The 19,814-nt window shown below is 42.5% G+C and overlaps 1 protein-coding gene across 3 annotated transcripts in view; it reads left to right on the top strand.

The window, feature by feature from the left end:
- The first annotated feature begins 511 nt into the window (after positions 1-511).
- Positions 512-19,814, top strand: part of LOC116842044 — a 196,905-nt gene continuing 177,602 nt past the window's right edge. For all 3 annotated transcript variants that reach the window (XM_032810687.1, XM_032810685.1, XM_032810688.1), the window contains exon 1: positions 512-1,074. The gene's annotated coding sequence lies outside the window, so the exon portion shown is untranslated. The remainder of the gene's footprint in view (positions 1,075-19,814) is intronic.

Here is a 19,814-nt window from a genome sequence, read left to right as displayed (position 1 = left end):
TCTCTTTTGTCAGTCTCATGCGAGTCATGAAAGCTTAAAAACGCTCAAGAAAAGAAGGACGATTACCAGCGCTTGTCTATCAAATACCCGTTGAACTTGTGCTTGCTGAATTCGCGGAAACGAGGCGACCTAAAACGCGACCGATCAAGCCTGGATTTCGTATCGTCGCGGATTTAGCGCGCCGCGAGGAACGGCCAGGATAACGCGGTCGAGGAGCGAGCGAGCGAGACGCGCGTTTGCGCGTGGACCGAAGGAGCGGAGAAGAGGGATAATAGACATAGATTATAGCAGTCGTAGGGGCCTCTACGGCGCGGAGGAACGAAGAACGGGTAGAGCGGTCGTTTGCCTTGGATTGCCTTCGAACCGGCGAGCACCGAGCGCCCGATCCCGATTCCGATGCCGGCTGGTTTCCGCCGCGCGCATTCCATCCACTCGAATCGGCCGAGCTCGGTCACTCTCGCGATTTCTCGGCTGTTGTCGGCGGACGCGCTCGGGCCTGCGGTCGGCTAACTTCGGCAACAGTCGTGCAGTGGCTCTCGCACCGAGTGGATCGCGGCTCGTGCCTTTCGTCACAAAATCCGCTGGTGGAATGACGGAGTCTGTGTCGGCATCGTGCCCGTCAGGGAACGTCGAAGACGCCCTTTAACTGGACTATCATCGTCCTACCGTCGCGTCGACGACGTGGTGAACCTGTTCCGGGATATCATTGATAGAAAGCTTCCGGGATATCACGAGAGAAAGGGAGAGAAAAGGAGGAAGAAAAAATGCAGAGAGGACAAACCACCCTCTCTCGCACGTGACCTCGTCTGGAAAAGAGCGCCCCGGCGTGGCCATAACGTGGTGTGAATATACAGTGGGTGTGCTGATTCCGTCGTACTTGTCGCGCTTCATCAGGTTGCATCATCATCGTTGTCGTTCTCCTCCGTCGGAGAAACTCCGACGGACGTGCGCGATCGACCTGGAGCACTGGCATTTCCAGTACGTGACAGCAGTGGCTGCATAGCAACGGCGAACGAGCGAAGCCGCGGCCGTCTTCTTCGGTGCATCAACAGGTGGGGACCCGCGTAGCTACAGGTACGTCAGCCATCCGATATATTTCTCTCCGCTCCTCACGCTCCTCACACCTGCGTGTCGGCGTGCCAGGTGGTGGCGGCGAAGCTGCCTTCGCTCACAGGGGTTTCCCGGCGTACGATGAAAGACGGGAAGGCGCATTTCGCACCTGCCCCCATCGTCGAAGCCCGCTCCCGACGCCTGCTTCACGGGAAAGCGCGAGACGCAGCACCACGTGCCTAGGCCGCAAACGCGATTGTTACATAACGAGTACGCGCGCGTGACTTGATCACGTCTGTTCCGTGTTTTACGCTTCAATTCAAACGTCGAGCCAATTCCCCGGTCGCGAGTGAAAATCTCGCGCGAGCCAGTTGACACAGAGGGCAATCCGCAGCTGTACACATGGAGAGCCGAGACGAGTGCATGCGCTTTTGTTTCAGTGCAGACGAGAGCAAACGCGCGCGGAACGCGTAAACACGTGTTTGGGGTTGCCAACGTTTCGGAGCACGTAAAGCAAGCCACAACGTCAAATGGATCCTGCCCGCGGTCCAATGAGATCCGCGAAATTCGGTGCGCCCGCTCCGAAAATAGCCGGAAGCTCACTTCCACGCGCCGTATAACGAATTCAATCGCTCTCCCTGCCGCGGGAAGGCAACGCCGTCGTGAGTTGTAACGAATTTTTCTCTTGCTCGAGCAAGTTCTCAGAGGTAGCGATCTTCAGCGGATCTCTGGTGTACGTATTCCCCGCGACATATCCTGACACGATCCCGAAAACCACCGACACGAGGGTATTCGAGTGCGCCTCGAAGAAGGGGAAAAGAGCGTCGCACGAGGCGCGCGTCTTGGTGTGTAAGGTGTACGCGGTATATCGGACGCGAGCCGCCATTAATGGCGAACCTCGACATTCTCAAGGAATCTCTCTCTCTCTCTCTCCCTCTCGCGCACAGCCGGCAGTGCGTTGAACCGATTTTCCGGTTAGATCCATTGTTTCGTGTATGGTATCTTCGGCGCAGCTTTCTTTGATTAAAAAGGCGATCGCACGCTCGAACAGGACGGCTGCATTCGCGCTCGTAATCGACGACGATCGTTACTTCGTTCCACGAGTTGTCGAGAGAGCCTCTCGCGAGTCACGTCGCTTTTTCTTCTTCTTCTTTTTCTTTTTAATAATTCACGTCTGCGTTGTCTGCGCGAGACGCTGCACCGCGGTGATGGCCTTGACACCAGGTCGATATCAAGGCTAGTGCCTTGACCTTTTCCGCGGCGCGTCCGTAGGTTGCTTCTTCCACGCCGTGGCGAACGGCGTGGACAAGCGCGCTGTCGGCGCGATGGTGCGCTGCGCTATCGCTTAAATCGGAGCAGATGGTAACTTAAATGAATCTCCGAATTCTCGAGGCGTATGTCACAAAAGGATTATATTGCGAGCGTTCATTGGGAGAGGCAAGCGAGGGTTAACAAGAGTCTGAGACGTGGGCAAATTTGTGCAGTTGTAATATTAGGTTGTCGCAAGTGAAATAGTCGTTTTTAGAAATATGAACTTCTCTCTTTTGTAGTTCAATTTTTTGCTACGTAAGTAATGCTGTATATGTGTCATTTGAAAAGCGTATATTTCCTAATATATTGTTAATGTGTGTGCATTGCCTCACTTATAACGTATAGTATACATGGCTTTGTTCACATGGATTTAATTCGAGATGGAAAATAAGGGAATTCGCGTGATTTACTTATACGAGTTGAAGCTCGGTCACAGTGCGGCTGAGTTAATTCGAAACATTAATATGACATTTGGTGATGATATTGCGAGTTATCGAAGCATTAGGCGTTGATTTAAGAAGTTGAGATCTGATGATACAGATCTTGAAAATGTGTCTGATCTTGAAAATTTGAAAGTCTATCGAGGCTACAAAGAGATGGTAATGAGAAAGGCAATTCCGTTGAGGCAGAACGCAGAAAGAATGGAGAAGGATAGAAGGAGAGGAGTATGACAATAAGATATATTATAAGGATCAGCACTAGGGGAGATTTCATCTATCCCGTCGAAAACAGTCGAAGCAGAGCGTCTAGCAGTTTGAAAAATCTCCGGGACAATCAAAATTCATTATTCAACAATTTCCCGACATTTAAAAGTCTGAGGGAAGATAAAAAACTGGGACTCATATGAACTCATAATATGATTCGGCGTTTAAAGATCAGTTTTTCTTTGCTGTGAAATTTTTCCTCATTTCCCTTACTCTCCTGACCCTTTACCAATATATTACCATTTATTTAAGCGGCGGATTTTTGAAGGAAGAAAATTTTCAAAAATGAAGTCGACATAAAAGAGCCATTCAATCATTTTATTTCTCGTTCTCCCGGTTTCTCGGAGAAAGGCATTAATGTGTCTGTATCACGTTGGAAGAAGTGTATTGAAGCGAATGGAAACTATTTTGATTAATAAAGTATGTCTTAAGTTTATACAATAAGGGTTTTACAACTTAATAAGTAAGACGAAAAAAGTAATAATGTGAGAAGTAATAGTGTCAAGAGGTATCATAAGTCGAACTGCAGGAGTATATTTTACGAATCTCAATTTTGACATTCTTCAGTGTGAAATGTGTAGCAACTTAGGAACGGGAATTCGCAGAACGTTGGAAGGTATCGTATATCTGAAATGTCGAGAAAGTAATAGCGTGTGGCAGAACACAACGCTGCGGCACTCAGTTATAAAAAAAAATTATAATAAGATCTCAAATAAGGCAAACAATGTAAACCGAGATTTGTCCCATAGATTTGTCACCTTTTTAAAAGATGATTAAAATGTTGACACGATTCGGGCTCTTAGAAAAACAAAGGAAGGATTCTTGTGAGTTCTCGGTGAGTTAAGATATATCCATCAGAAATGGCACAGTACGGCAACCAGATTTGGGAAATCCTCTGAGAAAGGGATCTAGTGAGAAAGCATGGCAAACAATATAAACCGAGATTCCCATAGATTCGTCATTTTTTTAAAAGACAAATCCTTTGTTGACATGATTCAGGTACTTGAAGAAACAAAGGAAAAATTCTTGTGAATCGGTGGGTTCAAAATGTCGGTCACAAAGAAATTGGCATCAAGAAATTGGGGAAATCCTTTGGAAAAGGGACCTGGTGGGAAAAGCATGACAAACACGACTATGACTAACGGAACCGGCTGTCTCGACAAAGACTGGTTAAGAAACGCGAAAAACTTGTATTGCGTGTGTTGGCCACATGAGAAAGATGAGTGTGCACACAAAAACGAAAGCATCACTTTCGATACGTTAACGAAGCATCCGCGCTCACGCGACCGCTGATAATTAGCGATGCGGTTGCGCAATTGCCAACGAAAGTATCCGTACCAGACCTATTCAGACGGCATAGTTCGGCCGACCTTGTATCGAATGGACGGCGCGACGCATGAAAAATCATCACGAAGCCAGTAAGACCGGGTGAAACAACGAAAGCCCGCGATGATTATACGCTCGTTTTCCGCGGGCATTCGTGCACGCGGCCGAGGATCCCCTCTTATGAATGAAACATAACTATCTTTAACTATCTTTGAGAACCGAGAGTCCTACACATATAAAGAGCCTCGCCTGTCGCCGATGCAGGTAGCTATATCTGCGGTTGTTAATTACGGCTAGCCAATCGCCTCGTCACATACCAAAGACACTCTAAACGGGGGAGACCTCTAAACGTAACGCTTATTAAAATACCGTCGATAAGCGCTTGAATCGCGATCCTGTTCGGGTCGCGACTTCTCGTCGTGAAAGGGCTGCAGTGAAAGTCGTTGCGTGCCAACTTTCGTACCCTTTGACCGTACGCATTGCTATTATATAATGGCGCATTAAAGCCCGCATTAATAAGTGTCACTTGAAACTTCTTCGTGTGTTGAACCTTTTCGTTGAATTGTGACATGTGTGACATTTGTATCTGTAACAACAATTCAACTGGAAATCTCTCATCTAACTATGGATTCAAATCTGAGTCTTAAATCTTATTTTAAGTAGAGGAAGAGGTACAGTGACTGGCAGGGATTACAATGATTAGCATATCGGCACATTTAAAGATAAAACAGACTAAATGTGATATAATAAGACTGTTATCAATTATGCAGTTGTTGATAATAAAGTAAGAAAAGCAGTTGATAAAGTCGCGGTGATTAACTCATTAGGTTGCAATCAGAAGCTGCCAATATACTGATGTGTGTGAACAGTGCATTTATCTAATAAATTATTTAGCAGAGGATCTTGGAATGTATTAAACATTGAGTCTGAATCATTAATTAGCTTTAGATTATTTTTTTATTTAATATATTTTTAATAAGTGCTAATCACTATGGCAAGTATGCTAATCAACAAGAATGCCAACAACTATGATTTTTGTTATTTCAATTTATTTTGTTTCGTGTGTGTAAGCAGGATATATTTTATTTTTCCAATATAATTATGTATGCTTGTAGCCTAGAATCTTGCAAGAATTCTAATCTTTGCAAAAAGAATGAGTTCTACAAGTATCAGTTTCGCATCAAGAAACAATTTAAAATGGAAATTCTAAAATTGCTAATCACTATAACTTTTCCTCTATCAATTATTAATATAAACCTAACACATTAATTTTTAGAATGAAAATGGTATATAAAATACAGTGTTTTAAGTATATGATGTACATAAAATTGCGAACGTATATTTTAGGTATTTCTAATCCCTTTAAGATTTTGAACATATTGAATCGACTCAAGTATAAATTATTCAAAAGGAGGATATAAAGAATAGGTATAAAGAAACTTTTCCCAATGTCGTCGATCTTTTTGATATTTTAAAGAATGGTAAAATCGAATATATAAAAGATATTCATTTTTCAATGATACAACAAAAGGAAGATCCAAAAATCTCAGTAAAGATAAATTCTTTTTTTTACTTATAAACCGAACCTTCCGATCTTTTCAGATCTTTGGCAGTGACCAAACAAATTTTTAGATCGATATTAATAACCGTTGCTTGAAACTTGCCTCAGGTGAGACACCTAGATTTTAATATGAGTTAGGCCTGAGTTCCTCAGGCTGAATCGCGATTGCAAATGTAATGTCACGTGTATTATATAATTTAAATTAAAAAATTTCATCTAACTCTTCAGATTTGAGTATCAATTTCACGTAGGACAAGTTTCAAGTAATGATTATTGACACGACTCTTTAAAGACTACCATTAAAATCCACCAAGAATGTAAGCAAGATCACAGACAAGCGAGTCGTAGGCAGGCATACAATTAACAGTCAATGTGTAAAATAATGAAAATTATTCGTGCGATCACGTAACACTGCGAACGTAAGGATTTCGCTACGGTGTGAAAAGAAAGGCGTATGAAATGAGCGTGGGTGAAACGCTGTTGCCTTGAAACCAGCAATATACTTGCATGTATTGCTCAAGAGTGTTTTATGGGGGAAAGAAGGAAGGAAAGGGGGTTCTGCTCACAAGAAGATTATGTGAACCTGCCGTACTCACTCACATCTGGCGAATGTAGGCTTCTAGCTCTCCTAGTTGCATCTCTTTTAGCTGATTACCAGATAGATGATCCAGTTCGACTGGAGCACGTTCCAATTCTCAATTCGCAAAGATCAGTACTTACTTTCCAGGTCATCTATATGGAATTACATGATTTATCTGTCTTGGTGATTAGACCAAGTGTCCCACGTCAAAATGTCTCAGCATTCTTAGAGAAAATATTACCGGTTAACTGCATAATTAGATCGATTCTTCTTATTAATTTAATACGTACGACAATGAAAATAATAAAAAGGTATCTTGATTATTTGTGTGATTGTTAAATTGAAAGACCGTGCTGGTCTTTAATTGATTAAAATTTTCTTTGACTGGAATAATCGGCAAATTAATAATGAAAATTAATCAATCGTTATACATGTAATCACGGATAATTTAATAGATTGATGAAATTAATTATTAATCAATATAATCAATTACATCAAGGTATCGTTAAAAATTAATTTTGTCAATCGATAAGATTATTTGTAACTTTATAAACGGAGAAAATTTTATGATAAAAATTACTATATTGTAACCGAGCAAAAGATCGACATTCCGCAATAATTCACTATTCGTTCATTTCATACATGCTACTTGTATTTTAGAAACTGAAATGTGCTTTTATAACATTTGCTATGTTTCTAGCGAAACTTACTGCGTTCCTTAGATAGATCTTGCTAACAATCTATTCCTACTAAACTACTACTAAAAACATAGTAAAACTGAAAAGAATTTATATGGAAAAGAGGAAACTATGATATTCTCTTCCTGTGTAGGATGATTGATCAATTTTGATTTTTAATTCAGTCAAAAAAATTTTTAATCGATTAATCTCCAACAGTTTTCTAATTTAACAGTTATATAAAGCAATCAACACATATTTTTATTATTGGGCCCAACTGCTGAGGAAAAGTCATATCGCGGTCGTCTTAAGTTGTCTCGCGAGAGTAAATATGTTACGAATTCGCTTATATATATATATATATATATATATATATATATATATATATATATATATATATATATATCCATGACCTCCGGCGAGGCAACGTATCGACTCGGTATTTCACATTGTTCTATTCCGACCAGCGCGGGCAAAAAACAGCACGTGTGTCATTAAATCGACCTGACCGACATTATGCATTCGAGAATGGCGATCAACCGCAGCCGACGACTGTCTAGGCCGTTTATCTCGGCGGCATCTTGAATATTTTCCCCGTCGCGTCTCTATCCCATCCTACCGTTTCGTGCGTACCGTGGCAGTATGCCGGTGGACATTGCAACCGGATGTCCTTCGTATCGGGAAAAAGAAAGGATAAGAGAGAGGGAGAGACAGAGAGAATAATAGGCGACGTCGAGGCGGCGGAAAGGGAACAAGCGTCGGGTAATCCATTTCGCATTAATATTCCTGTTGGCAGGCAATAGCCATTGAAATTGCGAGCTTCCAGAGCGGGCATAATCGACGATTGGCCCGTAATCTTGGGAATCAACACGCAGGGGGGCAAAACGGGGAACGAGCGTGGACTTGAGGAAGAAGTGGGAGTGCTGCGCGGGGGAGAGAGGGCGGAGGAGCGTGGTGCCGCGGGATATCGACCGCACGCCTCTAAACATTGTAAATCATGAAAAGCGGACGCATGTAAATCCCCAGGAGAAACGTGCGTTGCGCGGAGTACCTCGCGGCGATAATAAGCGAACGGGGTAAATGTTGGAAAGGCGTTATTACTGGGCCGCAATTACCGTTTCAGGGGTAAAGCTATTCTTTGGTATGATGATCGGACAGGCCGGGTAGTAGTATCCATCGTGTGGAGCGAGCGAGCGAGCGCGCGCGCGCGCGCGGAAGTGTGTCTTTCAGTTGCTTCGCTTTTTCGCGCGCGATATAAAGCAGAAGATGGTGAAGCGGTACGGTATAAGCCGACGTACCGTACAATTCCAGAGCGTGCGCTCTCGTCGCTCCAGATAGATGAATAGCTGAATAACGCGCCGAATAACGCCCATCCGATCATCTACGACCGACGGCTACCTGTTTGATGTCTCAGTAATCTGACCATTTATCTGTTTCGGAACGTGCACACGCGATCTGAAACGCCCAGATTTATATTTTGCCAGACGGCAAAAACGCGATGGCTGGGATAGGAGAGAGTTGAGCGGAACGACTTTCGTTCGTAGGACCTGTCCGTGTAATTTTCCGCGAAAGATCACTGCGAACGGGCATTTTTCGCTGCGTGACGTTGACGCTGACATCTCCTCGGGCTAATTCCCGTGTTCCGCTCGCGACTTTCTTCTTATTGCGGGATCCTCGCATTTTCTACGACGCGCTAATCAAAATTCCGATTCTGAGCCTCGCGTGGAAATGCGCGGTTGTGCTTGGTGAAAATAGAAAATTTGTTAAGTAAAGTGAAGTCTGTCTTTGTACAATAAAATCTCGCTGCCCCATGTCGCGAACGATCCAAACAAGTATAATCTTATTCTTAACGTAATCTTCTTATATAGTGTATATGTAAATTAAATCAAATCGAATATCATTTACCATTTTGCAAACAAAAAATGTTGTTGATGAAGGAAGATTAAAAAAAAAAAAGAAAAAACTCATTACAGCCTTTCATTTTCAAACCGCTACAAAGCTGTACTTTTTTAAACACTATCACTTATACTATAAAATATGTTTTAACATGTCAGTTATCAAGATTATAGTACACATAGATGGCAACTGTATAAAACTATGCTCGCAGTATTAACATACGGATGTCAATTAGGCAAAAATCCGCACGAACTTATCTTTCTCCCTCTTTTTTTCTCTCAACCCAGTACTTTTTGGGGCGTTATATTTATGCCTAATATCTACAGGTAAAATGGACTCGCGGCTTACATAATATGTGAGCAAGACCATATTTGTCTCGTGAAAGTGTGCGATTGTCACGTCGACGGTCGCAGAGGGCGAACGGTTCAAGCTATACGATTCGCAATGCATCGATAATAAGCCGACGTGCGATCCGGCCCGAGATTTTATGAACTCGCGCGCGTGGCCTTTTTGCACCGCGAGCGGCGGTGCGTGCCACGGCGCTCGAGTCATTTGTGACAATGAGCGATTCTGCAAATGTTGATGACACGCTACGGGGAGCAGAGCGGTCATTACGAGCGGCACACCGCGAACCGTGAACGATCGCTGGAAAATTGTCGTTCCGGGCGCGAGCGGCCGCGCTCAGGTCGTGCGGCCTTTTCGATTGCAAGTCTCAGTTTTCGAATGAGAGGACGCCGTATTCGCGCGACAGGCGCTCAGCGCGCCTTCTGCTTAGGCCGTTAAACGAGGAAAAAAAGCAGGATTAATAAAAAAAATTCAGTGGAAAAGATTATAGTAAAGAGTGCGACCAAGATGTTCCCCCAATCTAGTTAAGGAAATAAGGGATTGAGATAGGTATTAAATGAAAAATCTCGTTGAGCTGAAAGCAGATATATAAGTTTTTTTAGAGAGATGATTATTTTTACAAAAAATGCATGTAAAATTTTGAGTTATTAATCAAAGAAGAAGAAAAGGAAAAACTTATTATAGCCTTTAATACTTTCCACCACGTTCTGATATTTATATTTCTGACTTTTACAAAAAAGAATGATTGTAAAAAGAGTTCAATCTCTGCTTGAAAGGATATAATTAACATATTCGTTTTATTATTTCGAGTAGAAAATATCAGTTTTTGCCGTTCCGGTTCTTACCACTGGCATGGACTTTGTCCAAAAAATGTGGAATTTTGCCAACCCTGGAAAAAAGGCGATACAACACTTAAAGGGAATATTACGAAAACGCTCGGCTTCGGATTGAACTATTCGCTCTTACGAGTTCCGTTGAAGCCCGCTCGTTGGCGAAGATCCCCGCTAAAGGAATGTTGATTTAATTGTACAACCAAATGTGTCACATTCTACTTTCTTACGTTGTCAGTCCGTTTTTGGGTCGATCAAAAGTGGAAGTGTGCGATTTCGCCGCGTAATGAATTTCACGCGAGATGTATTCGTTTTTGAAAGAGCAACGCGTCCCAAGCTCCGCTAGGAGATTTTGAGTACCGTACACTCACCATAAATTTCGCTCGCTCGGGTGTAGATACTCGACCTCGAAAACCAGTCAACTCCTATTATAGTGTAATTCGCGCTACGCCTAATACAATGAGCGAGATCAAACGGGCTTCGAGATACTCGGCTCTCACTATTTTTGCGCGTGCCGCACGGCGCGGCTTTATAGGCATCATTTCCATACGGCGAGTTTAACGATAACGTTCGAGTGCGTTCGCTATTCAGCGTAGGGTCCGATTCCTTTCTTTCGTTTCGCGGTCCAGCACACCCGGCCGACGTCATTGCAGAAAATCAAACTATCGGCCGCGGCGATCGCGAAAAAAGGCCGCGAGTCCTTGGATGAAATAAGGCCGCGTATTACCGGTTAAAGTCCCGCCGATTATTGCGATAGCCTGCTCGCGTCGTCAACCGGCCCGAATGAATCTGCATAAACGACGAGCTCGCCGCGCTCCCGCGATACATTCGGCGGAGGAATTTCAAAGGAGCTCGCGCATCGCAACTCGACCCGCAATTTCGCGTATCTTCGCGATCGCGACCGTTATCGCGGCGAGAGAACCGAGCACAATATACCGCTCGGTACGTCGTGGCGGCGGCGGCGGAGGTGGCTCTCTCACCTCTGCTTCCGCGATTTTATTCGGATTCTTTTCGACGGCTTTTCCAAAAGACCGCGCTTAGGGAACAGCTGTAAACACGCGCGCGTGTCTTCTATACACTAATCCCGTCTTATTGCCCATTGCGTAACGAAGTTCCGTACTTTCTTCCCGGGATAACGGTGCCGCGGATGATAATCAAAAGCGCTGTTTATTCATAAGAGGGCCACGTTGCTTCGGCAAGACAAACGCGATTTGAGTCAACGGGATAACCCGCGTTTTGTGCGATCCTTTTATTAACAATCTATAACCGCATCTTCGATTCGCTTGAAGAGATGTTGCTTACTGATACAGCACAGTTTGCAGTTTCATAGTCTGCACTGTTTTCTTATTATGTTGCGTAGAATTGTAAATGCTTCTACAGAGTGCACGTACAAATGTCAATGCGCGCAAAGGCACTAAATAAATAGAAACAACATAAAAAACAAGAAAAAATTTTGTGCGTAAAAAATTTTCTTATTTTTAACCCTATTCTGATAAAAATGTATGCAGTTTGTGTAGACAACCGTTCAATTATTGTTTAGTATTGATGCATTCTCATCAGTTGTGAAAATAATTGAGCAAGAACTAGATTCAGTGGTTGAAGCAATTTACTGTATAATATGTGGACCCTTTCTCTCCAAGTATCAGTGATATTAATTTATATAATTTGCACATATTATAATGTCTATCTATATAATATATAATTTCTATCCTGATTAAATATAAAACGTATTTATTTATATTATTAGGAAAGAACTGAAAATTGCGTGAACAATAAGTGAATATGTAGGAAAGCATAGGAAAAGGAAAGCGAAGTTGAGAGAAATAAGGCATTTGACAATATTAAATCTGTGACAGAGATGATAAGGTTAGGAGTGAAAATAAGCAAAAGAGAAATGTGGGATATATGTTAAGAATTTTATTGCGACGAGAACACATCAGGCTATTCTGACACTAATGACACAAACGAAGACTATCATGATAGCTTACACTCAGAACTTGACAAAATAGTACAACTACAAAAATAGTTGAAAGGATATGTATCGTTTGTTGGTTTAATGGTAACGATGCTATATATAAAAGACGAAAAATATGAAAATGTGTTACACACATAAGATTTTTTGCGCTGTGATTCTCACTAGTATTAAAATATTTCATAATTAAAATATAAATATTTCATAATTAAAAATCATGCACAAAAATTAAACACTACTTACTATAACTAAACCTGTCTATTTTATGAGCAAACTTTATTATTAAACAATCATATAGTTTCGTGTCTATTTTCCATTGTTTTCATACAATAAATAGACTCAGATTTTGTGCATCTTTTGTGTGCAGTAACTGCAGGAAGAGCATCATCATTGGGATATCTTATATCTTCATTGGGATCCCAACCAGTTTTATTCTTCAGTTACTAGACAAAATTAACATAACTGTTCACGGTAACTGCATTAAATTTCTACCAGGGCTACAAAGCTGCATTATGTCGGTAAATTCAACATGCTCTCAACAAAGCGACAGTCGAGCGGAAAGCATTTCCGTCTTTCTTGAATTCTTTCTGTCTCGAAATGTTTCTCGCCTTCTCGAATCATCCGATGTCTGATCCTCCTGTCTTATTTCTTTCCTTCCCCCCTCCTCTCTCTCTCTCTCTCTCTCTCTCTCTCCAAGATCTCGATGATTCGATTATCGGTCGATGATGCGTGGAGGCCGCTACACCGATTCTCATACCCGAGGCGAGTGATTGCTTATTATTACTCTAATTAGTAATTGAGGGAGCATTCGAATCGCGGACGCGCTGGACCATGTTGGAGCCTTCTCCGAGAGTCGGGGTTTTCGTTCAAGTTCCGTGGAATGATTACGGTCGAACAGCTGTTTTCGCCTCGACTCGTTCGGCCAATTCGTTCCGCACCTTGCCCTTCGTTTCCATCGTTAGCCGGCGTGCTCGCCAGTCGAATGTTAATTACGGGAATCGACTAGAGTCGCGCTCACCTCGCGGAACGCAGAGGACGTTTTTTTACATTCGCGAACTTGCAATGTGTGTCGTAAGATACACGGTGGTGTTTATATCTGCGGTCGCCGGTTTGCGTTTGCCGATCTTATCAGCTTGAATGATAACGACGATAAAACAATGTCGACGGCGGTGCTCGACGGTGTACGCAAGAATACGCGGCAGAATTTCCCGGCGTGTTTCCCGCGGAATTGCGCAAAAGTCGAGCCGATTCGCCACGGACGGTCTCTTGAATGTCAGGTTAAACGTCACGCGAGCGGAGCTTGATACACCACCACAATAGGCTGAGAAAACTGCTCGGCGAGCGGCGCACTATATTCAGCTGCTTTATTGCCGGCTCTCATTATGCCACAATGTACCGTAGAGGCATTAACTCGCGTCATTACAATGCGACCGCCTCGGTAATCCATTCGAATTCGTCGTACAAACCGTCTCCGATGTTTCGGATGTTTCCCGTTCGTTTGTTTGCGCCGCCACCTCGTCGCATTGTGATTCTAATGGTGAACAGCACCGCGTGAGGGTAGCGTTTCGTTCAATTCACGCCTCCATCCACGGCAAAAGTGACGAAACGTCCGTGAGAGAAATATTCCGAACTGCGCGTCGATAGTTCAGCCCAATGCCCTGCGGGAAACGCCGGCATTGTTGCACCGCCACGGGTGTATTCGACAATTGTTGACTTAGGATCGAGTAGTGACGCGAGTAAACGCAAACAAGAGCCGTGGGGAACGACACGTTTGCGGTGCCTGCGGATTTCGTTTCCAGTGTCAAGCACGAACAGTCTAAGTCTCGTCGCATAACGCCACATTACAATTACGATAATTCTCGGCGGGTTCGTGACATACGAGAGTCACCACGGATCGCGTTAATCGTGTTCTCAACACGACGCGCGAACAAAAAGCCGCACAGTGGGACGGAGACTTCCAAAATTCGAAATTACGACTAATGCAATATAAGAATATATTTTTTAAATTATACATAAACTGAATCTTCATATTGTGATTTGAAATGATATAAACACTTCATATTTATACGGAAACGTGAAAGTGTATTACTTCTCATGCGTATTACATATATTTCTGTTTTGCTGCTGAATATTTTAACTTGAACAAGAATACAAGAATGCGATCTTATTTCATAAAAACTTTTATCATAGAAAATCTCCCTGTGTATGATGAAAGCGCGGGGAGCACAGATCTCATGTTGGCTGCGTTCGAGGAGACGCTATTTAACGCTATGAGTGTGCTCTGTCCTTGTTTGTTCCTGAAAGTTGAACAAGGACAGAGGACGCTCATAGCGCTAAATAGCGTCTCCCCGAACGCAGCCATTGTCGAACGCGTTAGTTGCCCGCGATTCGCCGGCCGAAAATGCAAACGAGCGTCAGTAGCTCGTTCTGGACATGTATAGTGGAACTCTTCGATTTCGACTGGAACATTTCCGTTATTCCTTAGATTTCTATCGAGGAGAATCATTCCGGTCGGAATCGATTCTAGAAGAGTTCCATAATACGTGCCCTGATGCGCCACGTGTCCGCGGCGGGCATTATTCCCGGCGATATCAGCGAAGCACAACGGTACCTTTTCGCGAGAGGAAGATAATACAAGCGGCGGAGAGCATCCGTCAAGCCCGCTCGTCCTTCCCTGACGTAACCGGGTCGAGACGTTCCGTAAAAAGCGCTCCTAAGTGCAGAGACGCGCCGTGCGCTTCCACGTATAATCGAGAGCTGATTTCACGGTGTTGCACCTAACACGATTCCGACGTTCCTACTCGCGCTCTCGTTTTTTCGTATCTGAATGCGAAACCGCGCGCTACGGCGAGCTGTCCGGTCGAGTTACACGCCGCGGATATACGCCTCTCTCGCCGATATCCAACGTGAAACGCTTCATCCGACTTTGCGCCGCGCTCTCGAGCCGGACGAGAAGCGAGATATAACTGCATTCCGTTGCATATATGCGGCATATAAGACGTAGGACCAACGGACGGACGGACGGACGGACGGATGGACGGGGACGCGCGGTTTTATTTTACGCCGTCGTAAACGGGAAAATCATATCGGCGCCGGGAATACGGCGGGCAAGGGTGTCGGCTCGAGGTGTACGACGGGTGTAGACACTTCATCTCTTTCCTTTTTTGTTTTTCATATCGCACCTTGGCGTGCACTTTACGTTCTACGGCGACGTTTTGCAGACTAGTGCTCACCGGTAACCGGTATTCCCTGGCGCGGTGAATGTGTTTAGTGGAAGTGGTAGGCACCGTCGCCGATCTCGGTTTCTAAGGAGACGAAAGCGATTTTCGTATTTACTTAGCGCGCTCCCGCTTTCTGGATTAATCCATAGTCATGAGGAACGCTAGAAACGGACGCAGCCGGTCGAAAACCTGGGAGCTATCGACCTGTCGAGATGGGTAGAATTAGATCCGTAGAACAGAGAGATTCACGTGAAGTTACAAACGCTTTTGAGAGCGTAAAAAACGGCTATGATTGGTCTTTGTAGCGCTTCGAAGCATTTGCAGTATCAGGTGGAACCCACCTTGAGTATGTACAGTCGGGGATTAAAAGGTTGTTCGTAATATTTAGGGTGAGTTTGTGAACTTTCCATCTTGTCCAATGGGAGATAACTTTCATTGGACAAGAAGGATGAATTTACAAACTCACTCCAAAAATTACGGACAATTTTTTAGTCTCCGAATGTACTCTTTAAATTTCTTAGAGTGAAGTTTCACTCAAAAGGAATGGATATTTACTCCAAACAATAGAGAAAATACTGTCATGAATGAACATTTCACTTTTCATAAGAGTGAATATTTCACTCCAACTAAGGACCGATTGTTGCAACTTCTTGATAAGTTATCTGACAATTAAATCATATCTGTTTTTTTTCAAGCTTAACAGAGATAGACATATGCTTTAACTGTTAGGTAGCTTATTAAGAGATTGGAACAATCGGCTTCAAAATGAATATTTTACTTCAAGAGAGTGAACTTTTACAATTAAATGCCGATTGTTCCAATCTCTTTGTAAGCTATCTGACAGTTAAATCATATGTCTGTTTTCGTTTTTTCTTCAGATTAGACAGACACATGATCGTCAGGTAGTCTACCAAGAGGTTGGAACAATCGGTCTTAAGTAGAAAGGAAAATCTTTTTATAGTTCTATCGTGTTTGTGGTTGCTCTACAGCACAACCTTTCAAAGACGTCTCAAAGACACCCTGAGGACTTCTAAATGTCCGTGTAAGAGTCCCCAGGATGTCCCAAAGACATTTTGAGGACTTCTAAATGTCCACATAAGGACATCCCTTGAAGATCTTGTGCTGTTTGGGTAGTTATTGCAATCTTTTTAATGGTTTATGTGTAAGGCTGAAAATCGCGTGTAACTCTCTAGATCTAGGGAATGATAAGGCATCCATGACGCCGTATGTGTATGTATGTGTACACTCCTTGTTAACAAACCGACGCTACTCTCTAATCATACTCAGTGTATTTTTATTGAAATACATCAACGAAGAATCGCAAGTGGTGTGAAATTCTCACGTACAGTGGCCTCGCAACATATGTGCGAAAATTACTTTGCGACATTGCGCAAGAGCTTTTCCGCAATATCTCTGGGAAGTTGGCTTCCAGGATATTTCCGAAATATTTTCACGAATTCAATGAATTTCTCTAAAGATGTGATCGCAAACTCGAGAGCGTAAATATAAAAACACGAAAAATCATTCACATAAATCGCGAGCAAAGTATAGTCGTAACCACTTAAGGTTCTCTACAACGAACGAAACTGCAGACGTATAAACAAACAAAAGATATTAGTTTTATTCTCATGACTGTTATATTATTTTCATGAAGAAACAACGTAATACTCAATAGTATCTCGTGCAAGAAATTCTACGTAAAAAGCTATGAACGAAATCCCGCTATCAGAAAACCTGCGCGTCCATATTATACCACGAATAAAACAGATATGTAAAATTGATACGTTGAATTATTTTATTCTAGCAAAACTCATCTCCGCGATATTGAATGTAACAAGTTTTGTCTCTATTTACGAAATCAAATTACGCGATGTAAATATACACAGAAGAAATTTAGAAAAAAACTGATCACGGCAACCGCGGAATCTATCGATGCGGACGAAGTAATCGCGAATTCTGCGACTAGTAGCGCAATTCTGATGCGTATTATACAGAGTGTTATCATACAGATCGTTACGCTAATCTTCTTTAATTAATAATTAAAAATCTACAAAGTTATTAGAAAAATAGTAGAAAACCTTTTTGTTTAGTTTAACCTAATATACAACAGCATACATTACAGTTCATCTATCATATCTCGCGTGAGATATTCACAAATTCACAGTCTTCATTCACAAATCTTCTTTAATTAATATCTCGATAATTATTGCGAATATTACAAAACGGTATAGGACTTTTATGTTCATCTCAATCCATATTATACCTCCACGATAGCTTCCAAGATTGTTTCAGGACATTCTGTATATAGATTAGTATAAGAAAATATGTAATACCTCCGCGCGAATAAATATTTACTACCTCTTAGAATATTTTTTCTACCACAGTATACTAACAATTTCCGCCTAATCACATTCGTTTCTAGCTACACGTTTCTCACCATTGTTAATCCAAAGCACACGTTTCTCCCTTTCTGAATTAATGAACAGTCATGAGACACGCATAGCTAGATACAGCTGACCGAAAACTGGATGTACGTACTTAACGTATGTCTGTATTGACATTTGGAATGCTAATGTCGATTAGCGGAATCGATAATATCAAAGTTAGTATCGCGCGCGCGCGTTCAACAACGGAGCATTCGCGTACCTTGATTGGTGGCGTATCTCGATATAAAAAGAGAAAGGAGGAGAATCGTAGAAAGGGCTCCGAGCCGGTATAAGTCTCGTTCCCCCGTGTTGTTATTTGCAAATAATGCCGCCTTGAAAGCACGTCGCTGCTTTCTGCGATCCGGGCATTATGCGCGACGACGTGGGGGTTTATTCTGCTCATTACAAGGTCTCCTCGAGCGTGTACCGTGAGGAAAATACGGTCGGAGAACCGCGAATTACAGCGAATTTGTCTACTAAAGATTGTTCGTAGTCGAGCGTACGGCACGCTCCCTTCAGCGCGTCCTGTTTCACCCCTCGAAGTAATAATAAATTCGTACGAGGGATGTGTGTAATTGCCGTTCCGCGAGTGTGCGTCTTATTCATTTTACTTTATTCATATATTTAATTAAGGAACTCTCTTTCGCGCAAGAATGATAGGAAGAAGAAAGGAGAGGATGACGAGCGCCGTAGCGCGAATCACATTTTAATTGGCGTTTCGAAGCAGGTTGAAAACGTGACTTACGCCGCTTACGACGAGAGTATCTTTATGCCCGAGTGCGAGTAAAGGTCTCGCGAGAGGATATTAATATTGTACGGCACCTACGCGCCACGTGTCCTAATGGGATTTACGTTTGCCGCCTTCGGTGTCACAACAGCGCTTGGGCCTTGAGGGCGAGCCAGCGAGCTTCGAAATTAATTTGTAACCGGAAGACGTAGGCACGGCAGACACCTCAACTCTCGAGGACGCGAATACAAAATCTCTATAGTGTTATTTAGTGAAACGATCTCAGAACAACTTCCTCCTGTCCTCCGTCGCTTCTTGCGAGACGGTGTACAGTGGTTTGGAAAGCGAAAAACGTGAAAATATATGAGGTTTTGTTATAAATAACAATTTGTTGTATCATAAAAATCTTTGAAATATTTTAATCTTATAATTTCCTATTAATAGGCTATCAATTGAGAACCGCACTTCCTTTTCCAGAAAGTATAATTTAGACATTGTAAATTTAGACATTTAGACTATTTTTTAGACATTGTAAATATTCAATTTAAAAATTTAGAAACTTTTTGAATCACTGAAAGAAAACAACGTGTTTTATGTATATTTGTAAACATACTTTAAATATCTTTAGGTATGTGCAAACATATGACTTTAAAACGCATGCACGTAAAGGACGACTTTACATATTCGTACATAAGAACCATTGTGTTATCTTATACATAAGGAATTAGCAGTCTAATATACAGAAATCTAGTACAGAAGTCTAGTATAGTGTTTAAAATGAAGAATTTATTCTATGTGATTAAAAAATTACTCGGACTCGAATTGTTTGTCATTCTACTTTTCCAGTGAGATGTCACGCCGAGAAATTTGAGAAGAATGTTAAATAGCTCCAAAGTTCTTTTTCGTGAGCAATTTAGCATGAAGAAAATAGCATTAGCTTTTAAAAAAATAGAAAAATTTGTTAATTGAAAATAGGATAATCTGTAAGGAATATTTTCTAAATTTAAAGGAATTTAAAGGAAACCAAATTTTTATTTGAAAGTGCGATTTCCAGAACATGGTGTAACATAATAAAGAATAATTTGATCAGAAACTGTAGCAAAGAAAGAGAGAGAAAGAGAGAGAGGGGGGGAGAGAGAGAGAGAGAGAGAGAGAGAGAGAGAGAGAGAGAGAGAGAGAGAGAGAGAG

The sequence above is a fragment of the Odontomachus brunneus genome, unplaced genomic scaffold (assembly GCF_010583005.1).
Source record: "Odontomachus brunneus isolate Ranch 3 - 2012 unplaced genomic scaffold, Obru_v1 Obru_scaffold_020, whole genome shotgun sequence".
NCBI lineage: Eukaryota > Metazoa > Arthropoda > Insecta > Hymenoptera > Formicidae > Odontomachus > Odontomachus brunneus.
This window is presented reverse-complemented; position numbering and strand designations above follow the sequence as displayed.